General features: G+C 43.5%; 1 protein-coding gene across 3 annotated transcripts in view; it reads left to right on the forward strand.

Moving 5' to 3' along the window:
- Window positions 1–18,533, forward strand: part of PARD3B (par-3 family cell polarity regulator beta) — a 2,025,707-nt gene that overhangs the window by 420,494 nt on the left and 1,586,680 nt on the right. The window lies entirely within an intron of this gene.

The raw sequence follows: 18,533 nt of genomic DNA on the forward strand, positions 1-18,533 counted from the left end.
TACAGATGCCAGTGTACTGGCCCATTGGTGCAGGTTAGGCTGTTTTTCTGCAAAACTTTTTTTAACTCTCTTGCTTGGGAGAAAAACATTTTTTTTTTGGCTATGTGATATAAGTTCTTATGATAGCATCTATCAAATAAACTGTATTCAGTCATTGCAGATCTACTTTTATTGTTTTCTGCACAATTGAGATGTTCAATTTAGTCACCAACCATCATATATAGCCATAGGTATTATTTATGGACTATTTTTGAGCAATCCAAGAAATGAATAATCTTAATTTGTCAATTATGAACTTTACATTTCTACAGCTGCCAATTGTAATGTGCCCTCAATACCTAGAGATTTAGGGGTCTCTATGAATCAACTGATCTCCTCTAAAGACGTTTTATTTTTATTATGTTGTACTCCCTCTTTTATTCCTGTAATTAGAATGAAAAAAGTCTTGAACAGAGACAACCTGGAAGAACTGTTGTCAGGGTGGGTTCCAAATGCATCTTTTATGTGAATTTCAAATGGTAGGCCAAATCAGCTGACTCCCACAAGGGAACTGAAATGTTTACACTACAAAATTCCATTAAAATAACTGCTTGCAGCAGTTTATTACATCTTTTTTTTTTTCTTTACACATAATTATTTTCCTTTTGAGGTTTTTGTTTTTTATTCAAAATGTATTTTGCCTTTATGTATTCCTTGTTTACAACAGGTACTAAATAAATCATGTATGATGTTTTCTTCCCAATAAAAATTGCAGCATGATTTCATGTAATGGTAGATCTTCAGTTGGAAGAAAAAGTATGTTATATAGAGTTGTACAGGACACCGGGAATGTGTCCTGGATGGCAGGTACATTTCCTCGATATTTGGGGTGTGGTCTAAGGGGGACAGTTGTATAGCAATTGCGGTACTCAGGGGTTCTCACCATACAGGGTGAGGTGTCCCGAGTTAAGTTTGGCTGGAGAGGACTGATTCTCAGTACTCTCTGGATTACTAAATTGTATTAGGGACCCGGGATTTCGGAGCTTCAAAGAGACTTTGGTGGGAAGAGCCTCTAAACCCTACCAGGACTTTGGTCGCAAAGGGGTTAAATCTCAGGTGAGGAAGGCTTGAAAAGCAGCAGAGGGAAAACAGCATCTGTGTCAGGGAAGTGGGTAGAAGAGAGACTCACAAGCTGTGTGACAAGTCAGAGTTCTCACACAAGCTGCAACTTGGTCTGTTGACCCCGTGTCGCCTGCTTGGCATCCTTAATATGGGACCAAAGATTGGCGATGAGCCTGCGGTTTAGTTTTATGATACCAAGACTTGGACTGTCTATTGACTTTGGTTGAAGTAAGCTGTCTTTTTATTTATCTGTGATTCAAATAAATTAATTGTTTTGCTTTTACCAAACTGGCTGGCTGTCATTCCAGAGCTACCCAAGATCACAGAATAAACTGTTTTTCTGCAGTAATATGCCATAAAATGTGATCTGATCCTCCCCTATGTCACATCAATAGACAAACACAATGTGCTTACACTGATAATACACCTATGATTCTAATTTCTTGAGTCTGTATTGAACACACCCATTAAACATTAATAGTGCTGGAGGAAAAAAGTAAGGGAGCCCATAGTCGTATTACTTCACCGACAACTTATTGGAGTCAGTAGTTTGTACACCTGGAGATCAATTAATGAAATGAGTTTGTAGGTGTGATTTAGAGCTACTTTGATTGCTAAGACACTAAAATATTTTAAGATTACTGTTCATAAGAAGCATCAGCTGATGTGAACCAGGCCTCTCAAAAACGAACGAAGACTATTGACGAAGAGTAGTTGAACTGCATAAGGCTAGAAAGGGATACAAAACAATCTCAAAGTGTTTAGGCATCCATCAGTTGACAGACAATTTGTCTATATAGGGATACAGTTTAGTACGGTGACTACAGTTCCTAGAAGTGTACTTCCAGCCAAGATGACTCCCAAGGCACAATTCTGAATCCTCAATGAGGTAAACAAGAACCCACAAATAACATCTAAAGGCTTAAACATGTCACTGGATTTGGCAAACATCCCTGTTCACAAGTTGAGGAAGCCGCTGCTCTCCAAATAAAACATTGCTGCGCACCAGTTTGCCAAAGATAACTTGTGATCAGTGCTCGGACCAGACACAGTGAAAGGATGCATCAATGGGCTGATCTCTGTAAGACATTTGTGAACACTTTCTTTTTAATTTTGGATAGAGAATTGAATGATTAAACTCCTGTTAGGTTTTTATTGTTGTCCATGAGGAGATTCACACAGTCTATTTAGAGAACTGTGTCCCACCTTTAACTAATACGCTACATGTTTCGCACAGTAGGGTGCCTCATTGGTTGAAACGTAGGGTGGAGCTTGTGCATATGACAATTTCATTTTTACTTTAGAATATTCAGTACAGTTTGTCTGTTTTGTGAACTTAAAGATACAACATTCATTAAGCAGTAGGGTTATCTCGAGCAGGAGACAAAACACACAAAAAAAAAAAAGAGAGAGAGAGAGGGATTATGTCTAGTGGGGAGGCTGAGGCGATCCCATCGTAGATGCAAAAGGGCAGATAAAAGGTAGAGGGGAGGGGAATGGTTCTGAACCCTACTCAAGAGTCAGTTGCCTCGCCTTAACCCATGCAGCCCAAATCTTATCTAATTTTTTTGGGCAGTTACGTCCCATATATGTCAGTTTGTATAAAGGTAGAGCTGCATTCACTAAGGACTTCCACAACTGTATAGTTGGTGGTTGAGGCTGGTTAAAGGAGGATCACCTTTCTAGCATAGAAGGCTAAATAGAAGACAACAGTTTTTCGGACTGATGGGGCTTCTAATGTGTCCCAGACACCTAGCAGAAGGGGTAGAGAATCACACGGGACCCTGATTTTGCCAATAAGGTTGGTGTTATTCACCACGCCATTCCAGAATTCCTGTAATTGTGGGCAGGACCATACAACATGAAAAAAACCAGCAGCGTCCAAATCACATATAGAGCAGGTCACTGCTCTGGTGGGGTAAATTCTTGCCAATCGGGCAGGGGAATAATAGGCCCGGTGCAAGAACTTAAGCTGGTTAAATCTATCACGCACCAAGATAATCAAAGGAAGGTATCAAGGGCAGCTAATGGAGAGTAAAGAGCTGAAAGGGTTTTATCTGATGATCTGAGCATACTTTAAAGATCAGATATCTCTAAGATTAAAGGATGAGGAAATTGGGTCCTAAAACAATGTTGTAAATGAAAATTTCAGAATAACATTCGGTTAAGTAGGTCCTTCCTTCTCTTGAGGTCATCAAAAGTGAATAACCGCCCTCGGGATACTATATTATTCAGGGTCGTAATCCCACATCTAGCTTACAGAGCAGGGTCCGGGATGGAGTGGAATTGAGGAAGTCGTTGGTTGCCCCATAGCGGGTGTGTGGGGACCAAGTGTTAGGCTTTTCTACCTTTTGTCCGAACTGTTTCCCACACTCAGAGTTGTTCTCATAGAGGGGGTCATATTAGGGTTAGAACGGGGGACCCTGATGAATCCAATTTTGTGGCTCAGAATAGGAACCAAGCAAGGCCACCTCTAAAGTGGAAGCAGGATTGGCTGGCTCTTCCGATAGCTACCATTTAATCGTAACCAGGACCGCAGCCCAACAATATTTAATGAAACAAGGTAGAGCGAGGCCTCCAAGAGTAATAGGTATTTGCAAGGTAGTTTTTGCCACTCTAGGGATTGACCTTTTCCAGACAAATGAGATGAGAAAACTATCTATTCTCCGTAATAATGCATTTGGTATCGGTACTGGGGGTTCGCCTGAAGAGGTATGTAAATTTGGGTAAGCTGGACGTCTTAATGAGGTTAACACGTCTCTCACAGGGGTGAGGGGTAGAGACTCCTAGACAGTGCATCTCTGAGACAGGAGGGAGAGCATCGGGCTTAAGTTAAGGGAAGTAAATTGCCCAAGATCACGATGGATCTCAACTCCTAGGTAACGGAATAGGGACACCCTTTGCAGCTGTATATTGGCCTGTGGGGGATCACCTAAGGGATGAAGAGGAAAGAGAACAGATTTTCTCCAATTAATACACACTCCTGAGTCATGTCCAAAGTTCTCAATAACTGACATAGAAAAGAGGTACTCTCATCCCTGAGCCAGACACGCTTTAAATTCAATATAGGAATTGGGGTAGTGGAAACGTCACCTCCTTCCCTCTACTCTCGGCCACTTTATTAGGTACACCTGTTCAATTGCTTGGTAACACTGACCTAGGCATAGTAAAAAGATGCCTGAAAGGAATTGAGCTGCTGTCGTGTGATTGGCTGATTAGCAATTTGTGTTACCAAGCAATTGAACAGGTGTACCTAATAAATGGGCCGATAGGAGAAGGCAGGAGGTGACGTTTCCACTACCCCAATTCCTATATTGAATGTAAAGCGTGTCTGGCTGTCCATATATCATTACCTGTTAGGAGGCATCCCTATCCTGTGAGGGGAGAAGGAAGAGGTGACGAATCCTTAATCCACTTTACTGAGCACACAGATGCAATCTGCATGTCTGGCTCATAATTTGTGAGCCAGACAGGGAGGTGAGCTGCTAGTATTACCCTTACCAGCAAACAAAGTAACCTTTATGGTATTGGAGCACCATCACCAGCAACTTATTGCATATTTGCACTACCACTGAAGAATATTTATTATTCATTATGGACTTGTCACTTAAACTTATATAATATAATATTTATTTGGATTATTTATGATTATTTAATCACTGCCACATCAGTTTGTTTAGCACTTGCACTTTACATTCACGGTGACACTTTTTGATAGTGATCAGCATTTACTGTCACATTATTGCTTACCTTTGGTTTATAAGCGCTTGCAGTTAATTTTTCACTGTGCATAATCACTGATTTATGATATTTTTTGGCACTGCATTATTTTGATTTATTACACTATACCAACAGTTTGGCAATTGGCATGAAACTGTGCAGTGTAAGAATGTCCATTAGGCAGGGTGACTGTGATGAAATTGGATAGAAGAGGGCAAAAATTGCACCTGCCACAGAGATAAACCAATATTACCATCATTGTCAATATAAATATTGATATCTAAGAAAGAAATGGATTTTTAAAAATGATTTATGGGGAATTTCAGATTGTAATTGTTGATAATCCTCTTTGATAGAAATTGTTGCAATTCATGTTGAGTTCCTCCCCAAAGAAATAGAATGTCATTGATAAAATGATGTCAGGTGATTATCTTAGTGTTATCTTGTAGATCGTCCCTAGAAAAAAGATTTCGCTCCCACCCCTCCAAGGTACAGATTGGCGTACGATGTGGCACATCGTGTCCCCATTGCCACCCCCTGCACCAGGAGGTAGTGGGAGCCGCAAAACATTAAAATATTGTGGGTAAGAATGAAATATAGTAAGTCTAGAACAAATTGATTATATTTATGGGCTGATTGTCCCCTTTCAGACAAAAACAAATCAACAGTTTGAATTCCTTGGTTGTGTGGAATCAAATTTTTCAGGGCTTCAACATCAACTGCGACCAACCATGCATCCTTAGGTACATGCATTCCATCAAGAGTTTGAAGTAGATCAATAGTGTCGCGAACGTAGGAATTGAGCGAAGTAACATGGGAATATAAATAATCGTCTACTAGTTGACTTGCTTTTTCAGTGAGGCAACCACATCCTAACACTATAGGTTGACCTGGAGGGGTTCTTTTGTTTTTTGTGAATCTTGGGTAAGGCATATAGGGTAGAAGATTTGGTAAGTTTAACATTTAAGAAAGTACAGCTGTTTTTTATCAATAATGCCTGAATGATATGCTTGGTTAATTAGAGCATTACACTCTATTTAAAGCGGGTGGAATTTATCCGACTTGCTGGTATTTGTTTATACCATGTACGCTTTTTAACCACTTAAGCCCCGGAGGATTTTCCTGCTAAACGACCAGGGGGTATTTTGCCATTCGGCACTGCGTGACTTTAACGGACAATTGCGCGGTCGTGCGACACTGTACCTAAACGAATTTGACGTCCTTTTTTTCCCACAAACAGAGCTTTCTTTTGGTGGTATTTGGTCACCTGTGCAATTTTTTGATCACGCGCTATAAACAAAAAAAGAGCGTCAATTTTGCAAAAATAGCAATATTTTTCACATTTTTTTATATGAAATTTCCCCCCCAAAAAATGTAAAAATCAAATTTTTTTAACATTTTCGGCCAATTTGTTTTATGCTACCTATGTTTGGTAAAAAAAATCGCAAAAAGCGTATTTTGATTGGTTTGCGCAAAAGTTATCGCGTTTACTAACAAAGGGAAAGATTTTTGTCATTTTTGTTGTTTTTTTTTTAACGCGTAATGGCGGCGATCTGCGATTTTTTTTGCGGTACTGCGACATTGCGGCGGACAGATCGGACCCATGACTGAAATTTTTGACACTTTTGGGGTTACCAGTGACATTTCTACAGTAATCAGTGCTATATATATGCACTGTTACTGTAAAAAAACACTGGTAGTGAAGGGGTTAACTTTATTTGGGAGGGAGGGGCTGTGTGTTTCCCTAGGGGCGTGCTTTCTACTGTGATTGGCTGTGGCTTGAGGTGAAAGGACACTTATCAACGGATCTACATAGTAGATCTGTCTGATCAGTGTTTTAACACCGAGGAGAATGACAGGCAGCTTGTTTACACAAGCTGCCTGACTTTCTCCCTCTCCCCCGACGATCGCAGAGTGAGCGGCGGACATCGGGTCCGCCGGTCACACGCGCGGGGGGGTCCGTGACCGCGCGGGAGCGGGAGCGCGCCTCCGGCGGCGCGCGCTCGCTCCCCAGACCCTCCCAGGCTAGTGACGTTAATTAACGTCACTCTGCCTGGCAGGGGCTGACCGCCGCAGTAAATTTACTTGCAGCGGTCGGCAAGCGGTTAAGAATATCGTTTACCATTGATTCATACTGTAAGAGGTCTATAACCACAATGTTTCCCCCTTTGTCAGAGGGATTAATAATAATTAGTTTGTTCTGTCCAAGTGACATAATAGGATTACGTTGGTGATGATTTAAATTATGTGTCAACATATACTTCCAATCTGTGGTGATAATTTCATTACAAATCTGTTGTGTAAAAGCCCAAATATTGGGGTTTGCTTGCAAGATGGGAAAGGATTGAGCTGCTGATTTATAGATTGAAGGAGAGGGAAAGATGACAGGAGAATCAAGCTGTGTCTTCTCCATATCACTCAAATTACCTTCTTCCCACAATTTCATGAGGTCATTGAGTGCTCTCATATCCTGAATGGTTAGGTTTTTCCATTCTGGATTTGTCAATGAGTTAATCTGGGAGGTGGAATTAATTTTATCAAAAATAACCTTATACATTAACCTGCGTGCAAATAAATGAACATCTGACTGATTCTTGAGGTTGAGGCCTGTCCTCTGGGTGCGGTGGGTGACATCATCACAGGCCGCCTCCGCTACATTCTTTTTTTTTATATAAAGATATTTTTATTGAATTTGCAAACAAAACATACAAAAAAATAAACCAACAACACAAGACCTTCTTAGCAAAGAAGGGAAACAATTACAATGCTATCAAACATTACCATGAACACTGGTGCTCCCCGGTCACCCCCCCAAGACATGTGGGATAGGATAAACAACAGCAGCGTATTATAACCAACATTCACAGGTCAACTCTAGAGGAAGTATACACCGTATACTGAATGTCAGCAGCGGTCCCCTACGGGGCAGCAGAGATGGGATCCCGTGCCAGCAAATTTGGAGGAGGTAGAGTAAGTGGACTAGATATCCAACCATGCCATATTTTGTCAAATAAGTGTGGACGACCTCTCAACTCAAAAGTAAGTTTATAAAGGGGAGACAACTGTTAACTAATTGAAGCCAGACAGCAACAGTGGGCCCCGCAGAACCCTTCCAGCTTAGAAGGATTGCCTTTTTAGCATAGAGGTACAGGATACGGAGTAGGCGTTTGACGTGACCGGCAACCGATAGGTCCCCGAACACGCCCAACAGGCAATTTTTCGGATGGAGGACATTAGGGAGACCAAGAACCGAGGACAGAAACGACTCAATTTCAGCCCAAAATTTAGCCACTACTGGACAGGACCAAAAACAGTGAAAAAAATCGGCCGGCAGACCACAACCCCCGAAAACAATCTGGGGCGTGGCGCATGCTTAACTTATATAGACGTCCAGGGGTAAAATAACTCTGATGAAACACCTTGAGCTGAATCAGACGATCATTGGAGGCTAGAACCGATTTGTGGTAAGTAGTAGAGAATTCAGTCCAGTCATCCTCACTAAAGTCAATACCCATATCAACCCAACATGTCTGTGCCTTTGCAAATCTAGGATTGGAATCAGTCAACAGATAGGAGTAGTATTGGGAGATTAGCTTAGAAGTGCCCGGGTCTCTAAGCGGCTTTTCCAGGGCAGACATGCTCAAGGAAACCGTGAGCGAAGTGAATTGAGTCCGCAAGGCATGTCTGACCTGGACATAAAAGAACCAGGTCGAGGCAGGTAGACAAAACTCCCCCCGAAGCTGTCGGGAAGGATTTGAACCCCTGGGTAGTATATAAATGGTTAAGATATTTAATACCCTTAGCTATCCAGAACTGGTAACATGGGTAGGACAGCAATTCAGGGAGTTCAGGATTGCACCAGAGCGTATTATTAGGGGACGAGGTCCAGGGATCCACAGGAAGCCTCTGTATCACCGTTTTAAAGAGGGACATGGTGGTCTGAAGCATAAGGGCACCCTGGACCGAGGGGACTCGTCTCTGATATACTTTATACTATATTATGAAGAGATTCAAGTGAGGCGACAATGGCAGCCTCAGTAGTAGTGCAGGCATTATGTGAGGAGGGATGCAACCAATCATGGATCACCAGCAGTTGAGATGCAAGTTAGTAGCAGTAGAAGTTGGGGAAGAAAAAGCCAGCCAGGTGCGTAGGTAATTTTAGGGTTTCTAAAGCTATCCTAGAGGGCTTGTTATGCCACAGGAATTCCAAAAGAAGCGAGTCTATCCGCCTGAAAAGGGATTTGGGGACTTTGCATGGGGCATTGGCCAAAACATACAGAAGTTTTGGGAGGAAAATCATTTTGATCATATTAACTCGCCCTACCAGATTCAAAGGAAGGTCCATCAACTGAGAGTTACGTTGTTGGAGGAGTTGAATGAGAGGACAGAGATTATTTGACACATAGGAATGTAATGGTAACTGGACAATAACCCCGAGATAACGAAAGGAACGGGACACCTGGAGTTTGGAACCCGGATAAATCACCAGTTCAGCCGCAGGATCCAAGGGAAAAAAAGTGGACTTGGACCAATTAATGTGAAAGCCCGGAAAGTTCCCGAAGTTCTCCATCTCCCTGAGGAGGGCTCGCAAGGAGTCAGAGGGATCCGCCAGGTAGACGAGCATATCGTCTGCATAAAGGGATATCCTTTGTTCAATAGAACCAACAGTCAGACCCCTGATATCCGGAGCATCGCGGATCCGAACAGCCAGGGGCTCAATGGCCAGGGCAAATAAAAGTGGGGATAAGGGGCACCCCTGCCTCGTGCCTCTGGAAATTGAGAACTTCGGGGAGATCGCAGCGTTCACCCTGACTCTGGCGACAGGAGTAGTATATAGAAGCCTAATCCAGGCAATCATACGGGGACCAAACCCATATTTCTGCAAAACCTTAAATAGATAGGGCCACTCTACACTATCGAAACGCCTTGCAGGCATCCAGGGAAACAATAGTGCAAGTCGAGGAATTAGGATGTGGGTATTGTAAGTTATGGAATAGCCAGCGGATATTCATACGAGTTAAACGGCCCGGCATAAAGCCTCCCTGGTCATCCTGTACCAAAGAAGGGATAATCTTATTCAGGCGATTGGCCAGCACTTTGACAAGTATTTTCACATCTACATTGATTAATGATATGGGCCTATAGGAATCACAGCTTAGGGGATCCTTACAGGGTTTAAGGAGAACAATTAAGGCCTCCCGCATCGACGGGGGAAGCACGCCAGCCGCCAGAGCGGCGTCAAAAGTGCGCAGAAGGTGGGGGCTGAGAAGGTGTTTAAATGAGTGATACCATTCAGGGGGGAACCCGTCAGGTCCAGGAGTCCTGTGTTTGGGCATCTGTCCAATTGCAAATTCTATCTCCTCTATCCTGAGTGGGACCTCAAGGTCCTCATTATCCTGAGCCGTCAAAGTAGGGAGAGTAACATTAGTGAGGTAGAGAGATAAGGAGGCGTCATCAATGTAAGCAGTGAAGCAGTGGAGGTATAAAGGTCAGTAAAGGAGGAGACAAATGCGTCTAGGATAGCCAAGGGAGTGTCTACCACCTCCACCGGGGAAAGACGAATCCTCGGAATAGAGGTGGGAGAAAACTCCGGGCAAGCCAAATAGGCCAGCAGGCACCCTGCCTTGTTACCATGTTCAAACAGTTTTTGGGATGTATACAGCATATGTTTCTGGGTAAGGTGCAGGAGGCGGAGTTCGTAACTCCTGCGGGCTTGAAGCCACTGAGCATGTGTGTGTTGAGAAGGTTGAGCAGTATAAGCTCCCTCAGCCTGTTTTAAGGCAGTCTCAAGCTCCTCAGTGCAAATTTTATTATTCTTGCGGAGAATGCCTGTAATAGACATAAAGGTATCTCAGGCAGAGGGATTGAACGCCTCCCACACCATTAGGGAGTCTGCAGTGAGCAAGTTAGTTTCCCAATACTCCGAGACACCCTTAGTGCAAGCTCCCAGAACCGTAGGATCAGTCAACCAATGAGCATTAAGACGCCACAGCGGAGGGCTGGAAGTTGGAAGAATAGAGAGTTCCACCATCATTGGGGCATGATCCAAAATTACTCGGGGAAGGATGAATGCCCCAGTGACGCGCGAAAGAGTGTGAGGGGGAGCAAAAACCATATCAATATGAGACATAATTTTAAAGGAATCAGAGTGACATGTATACTGTCTAGTGTCCGGGTGTTTCCAGCACCACATATACTTGAATCCAGTCCAGAAGGGACTGGAAAATGCGCCCTTCTCCCCGCAAGTGGTCCATGGCAGGGTCCACCACATAATGGGGAATCCAGAATATAGGAAGTAACTTTGTGAAGAATTTCAGCTGAGAACGGTGGAGTAATGTATAGATTAATCAAATTAAGGACAGTACGGCCAATCTGTAGGGACAGAAGAACAAATCTGCCCTCGGGGTCCGTCCTTATGCGAAGCACCTACGCTGGGAGGGACCTAGCAACAAGGACCGAGACTCTCCATGCTCTTTTTAGGGCTAAGTGTTTAGGTGCCACAAGATTGGTCTCTTGGAGACATACAATATGAGGTTTATGGTGTTTGAGGAAGGAGAAGACCAGGGACCGCTTGTGAGGAGAGTTTAAACCCCTGACATTCCACAAAATAACTTTCAAAGGAGTAGACATATTGACATTGACCTTAATATGGACAGAGGCGTCCGCCAGCCGCTAAGCTGCAGACACCATAGAGGGGGAGCAGTACAAAGGGGGCAACACAAGGGGAGCACCAGTAAACCCAAGGGAGTAAAAAAACCCAAACAGGGCAAAGCACAAACAGAATCAAACCCAACCCCCCCACCCCGCTCTTCCATCCCAACCATAGAGAGCCTAGGATCCCAAACAAACAACCAGCAGTCAATTTCCTTATGATGCGAACATCAACTTAGGAGAGGGGCAAAACAAATAGGGAGAGCAGGACAGAAAAAAAAATCCTGCCACAAAAGGGAGAAAGGGGACAAAAAAATAAATAAAACACACAGACATCTTCAGCATTCCTCTGTAGATATAAGGAAACAGTCATGCCGGCACGGAAAGCCAACAGAGACACCCGGAAAACAGTAGAGGGCTACAGAGCAGCAAGTAGAATTGAAGACACTGGTGCCCTTCCAGGAAGTTTGTGCCCAAGTGCAGAAGAAGGACAGACAGGGCAGGGAATACCATCAGCAAGGATGGGCTTTCGGATGGGTCCAGGGAGGCACCTTGTGAAGCAGGGAGATCAATATGCACCCAGAGTCCAGAAATGTAGAAGGAACAGATCGCAGTCATCGATGCCTAGATCTTTGAGAACCTCCAAAGGTGTTATACAGCCAGGTGGATGCTTCTCCAGGAGTATTGAAGAATATGAGTTTACGTGCATGAATAAATTTAAGCTTGGCCGGAAACAACATGGAGTAAGGGATCTCTTGATCGCGAAGTCTTGCCTTGACTGACGCAAATGAGGCCCTTTACTTCTGGACATCCGCTGAGAAGTCAGGAAAGATCTGGATGGTCTTACCATTAAATTATAGTGCACCTTTCAGGCGAGCTGCCCGCAGTATGGACACTTTGTTTCGAAAGTTAAGGATGCGAGCAATGATGGAGCGCGGGGTGCACCTGCTGGGGGAGGGTGAGGAGGAGTACAGTGTGTGCGCTCAATAGCAAAGGAATTAGGGAGGACATCTGGGCCCAGGGTAGTTTGCAGCCAGGATAACAAAAAACTCTCAGGCGTGGACCCCTCAAAGCGTTTAGGGAACCCCACAAAGCGCAGGTCATTGCGGCGGGACCTGTTTTCTAGATCATCAATTTTGGCGCACAGAGCCATGAGTTCACTGGAAGTTTCCTGCACAGTAATAGGCAATGGAGTTACAGTGTCCTAAATAGTGCTAATACGCTCCTCAGTAGCCCCCACTCTCTCCCTCATATTCTGCAAATCATGTTTCAGCAAAGAAAAGTCTATATGTATGGTTTCAATTCAGGCTGTGTGGGAGGCCTTGCAATCTTGAATGGCGGACATAATTTGTCCCAGGGTAGGCTCAGCAATGTGCTCACCTTGCTCATCCGGCGGTGGAAAGGCATCTTTTTGACAGGCAGGTGAAGTAGGGGAGACCGGAGACCGTGGAGGAGAGGAAATCCTCCTGTGAAGTTGAGGCAGGTAGAGGGGTTGTGCTGACTGAGGAGGAGTGGATGTCGCCGGCGCCATTTTGACTGAGGAACCGGTCCATCGTTCCAGTCGATGGCGCGGCTTTATGGGATCCAATCTTGACCATAGTCGGGCAGCAGGATGGTCCCGGGGTCCGGAGAAGTCAAGCAAGGTAAGTGTCATGACAATCGGTGCAGGATATCATGCAGGATGGAAAGAGGAGGTAGTGAGGAGCTCAGATTTTAGCGTGCTGCTCGGTCCGCCTTCAAACCACGCCCCGCTACATTCTCCCGTCAGTTTTCACCATTTGAATTACCACCTAAATCCCCTGGGAACCACAGTGGTCTGTTGCACGGATTCCATCAGTGACTGATCATCTCCCCATGGACACCACACTGCTGTCGGGCAAGTAGACAGGCACAGCCCTGGTTGCCGGTCTTTCTATCCACTCAATGTGACAGGTTAAGCCCTGTTTCTAAAGTCTAATTGGTTTTATTGTCCATTTGTGTTTTCAATAAAATCTTTGCTGTCCTTCTTGACATCAGGCCATCCTCCAAAAGTCTTCACCGCACTGTGCATGCAGATGCACTCACACCTGCCTGCTGCCATTCCTGAGCAAGCTCTGCACTGGTGATGCCCCAATCCCACACCTGAATCAAATGTAGGTGACAATCCTAGCGCTTGCTGGAGTTTTTTGGGCGCCCTGAAGCCTTCTTCACAAATGCAGTGGGAATTTTTTTTTTTTTTTTTAAGGGATTAAGTTAATTTTAATTGCAAAGAGGGACTTTGCAATTAATTGCAGTTCATCTGATCATTCTTCATAACATTCTGGAGTATATGCAAATTGCCATCATAAAAACTGTGGCAGCAGACTGTGAAAACAGTTATATGTTTCATTCTCAAAACATTAGGCCATACCTGTACAAATCTTGGGGCTCCCTGTAATCACCATTTACTTTACTACTGTTTAATATCTTGTACACTCAAATTAATGTTTTATGAACATTGTATTGTATTACATTATTTGTCCACTAAGCCCCCGTTCACACTAAGGCGACCTGTGAGGCGACCTGGTCGCCTCACAGGTCGCCGCAGGTCGCCTCCCATAGGGAAGCTGCGGACCCGTTCTAATAGGAGCGACACAAGTCGCTCCGACTTAGAAAAAGGGTCTGGAGCTTCTTTGGGGCGACCAGGAGGCGACCGCCATAGACTTCAATGTTATGAAGTCCGTGGCGGCAGCTCCGAGGTCGCGGCGCGCTGCTCGCACCGCGATCTCGGAGGTCGCCCCGGGAAGTAGCGTCGCGGTAGTGTGAACCGGCGCTTATTTGGCTGATCATTGTAACATTTCCCCCTGCTTCTTTTGTTTTTGTATCCCCATCTCCATTTTCTCTCTTTTTTTCTCAATAATCTCTTAGCATCAATATTTCTCACCTTTGAAACAAATATATGGCCTACTTTCCCATGGCATACGGTTAGGATGTTTGTTATCATGCTCTGTCAAAGTTTTTAGCTTTTATATATATATAATGTATGATTTTATTATTAATTAGTGGTAGCAAAATTATAAAATATAAATAGCAGACTAAGCTAATAATATTTTCTCATTTAGCTGCTCTATTCTGGTTTGTTTCTCAGTTCATTAGTAACAAATAATATAAATCCTAAGAGACAGTATTTTATCAGTCACTGGGCTAAAATTAAAAAGTTGTATTAATTGCAAGCTTCTTAAAGTTGTTGAGACCTCAGTTTGGTGACCCCAATGACCATGGCTATCACAATTCCTTTCTGCACGTGTTACCTATGTTGTTTTGTGCAATGCTGAGCAGAGGTGTCACCTAGCCCTAGCTTGCTGGCCTTTGCATTTACTCCTATGGATAAAGGGGCAGCCCACTCTAAAGCATTTTCATGACTGTAGATTGGGGAACTACAAACCCAATCAAGTACAAAGGCTCTGTAGGATTTTAGAAATGATTTAAACTACTAGTGCGCACCCATGGACAATTATTTTATTGTTTTGTTTTGTTTTCAACTGTGATCCAATCAGTAACACACCCCTTGTCTTAGAGTGACTTCTGTATCTATAGGGGAGCAGTAGAGGAGACAACCTTGGACAGCACTATCTGGAGAGGTTAGTGTTCGCTGGACTAGTAGATTAAGATGGATTTTTTTGGAGAGGCTAAAAAAACTAACACCTAGCTCCAGCTTACATATCTTAGGCAATTTCCTTTTTAGTTGAAGGTTATAACTAAATGAATAAAAGCTGATCATTGTAAGCACCCCTGACAGTTTTAAATGTTTTTTTCTCAGTACTCTATCTTCCACTTTTTTTTTTCTTCTACTCAAGCCCTCAAATGGTTGGTGTCATAGCTGATCACATGTGCAGCAACTTGGCATCTGCAGATAAAACAGAAGCACCTTCCTTCGCTGTAAAGGAAGTGAGGGTTCAGTTCCACTTTTATGAAAAGTGAAAACTAACAGCAGGATCAATAGGTAGAAAAGTTATGGGACTACTTAGAAAAATAAAGACAGCTTTGTTAATGCTAGTGACAGACTGCATCACACTTTTTTTTAATTTTGTCTTTAGTACCACGTTAAGTGCTACAAAGAGTCCATTATTTTTCCTATCTACAAAGCTAGCTAATTTGCATTACTGGCTTACTAATTATACTACCTGTATATACAAAGTTTCATGCAAAGCATGCACTGTTGGTGGAACTTGAAAACAAGTTTTTAAAACCTCAGATTAAACACTAGATTACTATATTCTGTAGATTAAAGTTCTCAAGCAAGGTTAATCTTTGTTAGAATGTTCATCTATGTTTGTTCAAATAATGTGCTGTTGGCCGTTTTTCTGGATTACGGATCAATTGGGACAAGTCCCAGATCCTTCCCATTGACGTGTCCCCCCCCCCCCCCCCCCACACACACACACACTCTAGACCAGGCCTCCTTGCCCCTGAGTCGCGTTAGTACTATTAAATATTTAGGCGTTCATGTCTCCCGAGTACTGTCAGACTACATTCCCCTAAATATAAAACCCCTTTTTACCCTCTTTAAGGCTAAAATGCAAACGTGGGCCAAGCTTCCGCTGGGGGTCAGGGGCGCATAGGCCTTCTTAAAATGATCCTCCTACCTAAAATATTGTACATTCTTTGGCATTGCCCAGTCTATATACCCCTCCATTACTTTAAAACTCTAGAATCTCTCTGGCATTCATTCATTTGGGGTTCCACCGGGCGCAAGCTTTCTTCACCCGTGCTCCAGCTCTCAAATAATGTGCTGTTACTGACAGGTCTCAGACTAAAGGTCAGGAACCAATCAGATTGGTTCCCAATCGTTGTCACCATGACCTCCAAACACGGTTATCATATGCAGGATTTATATTTGTTTTTAACCACTTCAATACTGGGCACTTTCACCCCTTTCCTGCCGAGGCCAATTTTCAGCTTTCAGCACTGTCACACTTTGAATGACAATTGCACGGTCATGCAACACTGTACCCAAAATAATTTTTTACTTTCAATACCTCTTCATTAAAAGGTTTTGGTTGTAATATCAAACAATAAACCATAAAGATTACTGGTAAATCAAATGTTTGTCAGTAAAGAGGGGGGGGGGGGTAGCTGGTAAATGCATTATGTATGAAAAACATTATTCTTAGTGTTGCAGGTCATAGAACAGATACAATGTGTAAATTGTGGGCATATTATGTAATGAGATGATAAAAGTAAGATGTTGTGAGTTTTTACTATCAAAGGTGATGCAGTTAATTTAGAAATGCAATAAATGATGGTAGAAACCGCCTGCTTGGTAGAAGTATGATTTCCAGAGGCTCAATGGGGGTTTTCTTGGGGGGAGAAAGGCAATTTGTGACTATAATTGTAGTGTACAATTAGTGTATTGGTTGTGTCATAACCAAAGGTCCCACTAATGGAAACAAAATGTTCTTGTAGCAAGTGTGCCTTGGCAAAGAAGTATGTTTTCAGATTCTGGTTATCAGTGGTTGGTAAAGCCTCTAAAGTGGCAGAGCTGTCTTCATTATAAATAATGTCATGTTCTTGGTCAGTGATATAATGAAATGTAAGGTGTTTCTTGCTTACCAGTGCCTGATGAGATGGTGATGGGTGAGGAGAGGGAGCTGCTCTTTTGTTCCCATCCTTGGTGTGGTTGTTTTTTGGGGGTGTAGTCCATGGCAGCTTGTGAGGGAGAGTGCTGAGAAGCAAGAGGTGCCACGTGGAGCCTGAAGCCAGTGCCATCTTTGTTTCCTCAAGGGGCCGCAAGTCACTGAAGAATTCAGTGAGCTTTCGGGGACCCGTCGGGGGATTTCTCTTGCGCGACATGTCGGGCAGGGTATCCAGGGGTCGCAGGGCTGTAGAAGCCAAAGAAGTTGTGGCTCTGTTGGGTGCAGGGACTGGATGATTTCCCCCATGCTGGCAGAGAGAAGAGATTACAGGGCCATCTTTGCGCGTAGCCAAGCTCCGCCCCCAAACTACTTTTTTGTTATTTTGTTCAAACAGGGCATTCTTTTGGTGTTATTTAGTCACCACTGGGTTTTTTAATTCTTTGATAAATAAATGAAAAAAGGGGTTAAAAGTTTGATTAAACACTTGTGTAATGTGTAAAATTTCCAAAAATGCATTTTGTCCATATGTCTGCTCATAGTAAAACACACGAGCAGGGTGTTTATTAAAACAATTTACTAAATAGAAGTCCATTTTTTAAGTTGTTTAGGTAGATCAATTAGGCACAAAATTACTCTCAAGTTAATTGATGGATTCTAAAGCTGATAAATCTGGTCTAGGCATTTCCCACCCAAGGCCCACCTGCTTGGGATGCTCCTTATCTTCAGTTAAATCTGAACTTGAGACAAGTGGGTAATTACACAAATAAAATATACATACGGGAGCTAGTTTGCCTGTCAAAGGATTTGTGTTTTTTAGTAACTGATAGGTACAAAACTTCCTTCTACAGCACAGCTCTATCTGACAGAGCAAAATACCAGATTTTTCTCTGCTCACAACCTTACAATATAGAACCGTACAGGTCTTGTCCTTTCCCCAGCCTGTGATTGGACAAAAGAAAAACAGCAAATTGATCTCTTTCTGTATCTCTGCTCTCTACTCCTATCAGCAGGTCCAATGTAAGCACTTGAATACTTCAGCACAATTGACTGAGCTCATAGTCAGGGCCGCTGATAAGGCAGTACAGCCAGCCCTCCTGTACTGGGCCCTATTAGTTTGAAAAGGGGGGCCCAGGCACCTGCTGAGCAAGATGGCCGGCTGTACTGTCTTTTTGCAGGCACCAATCCTCTTCTGCCTCCCCCTTCCAACTCTGCCAGCTTCTCCTCCTTTTCCTTCCTTCGGCTGCACTGCAGGGAGAGTAGTTGCTCCTACCATCTGCTGTGTGCCCCTTTCCCCCAGTGCTGCCAGCTTCCCTCCTCTCTTTTCCTGCTGGAAACTGCTGCAGGCACACAGGGGGATGTTTCAGGTTGGAGAATAGGGAAAGGAGCCAGTGAATATGTCATTTACTGGCCCTTTCCTTTCCTGAATGAACACAGTGAGCGATAAGTACCAATCAATCCTATGTCCAT

This window comes from Pelophylax lessonae (genome assembly GCF_965119305.1).
Source record: "Pelophylax lessonae genome assembly, chromosome: 6".
Classification (NCBI taxonomy): domain Eukaryota; kingdom Metazoa; phylum Chordata; class Amphibia; order Anura; family Ranidae; genus Pelophylax; species Pelophylax lessonae.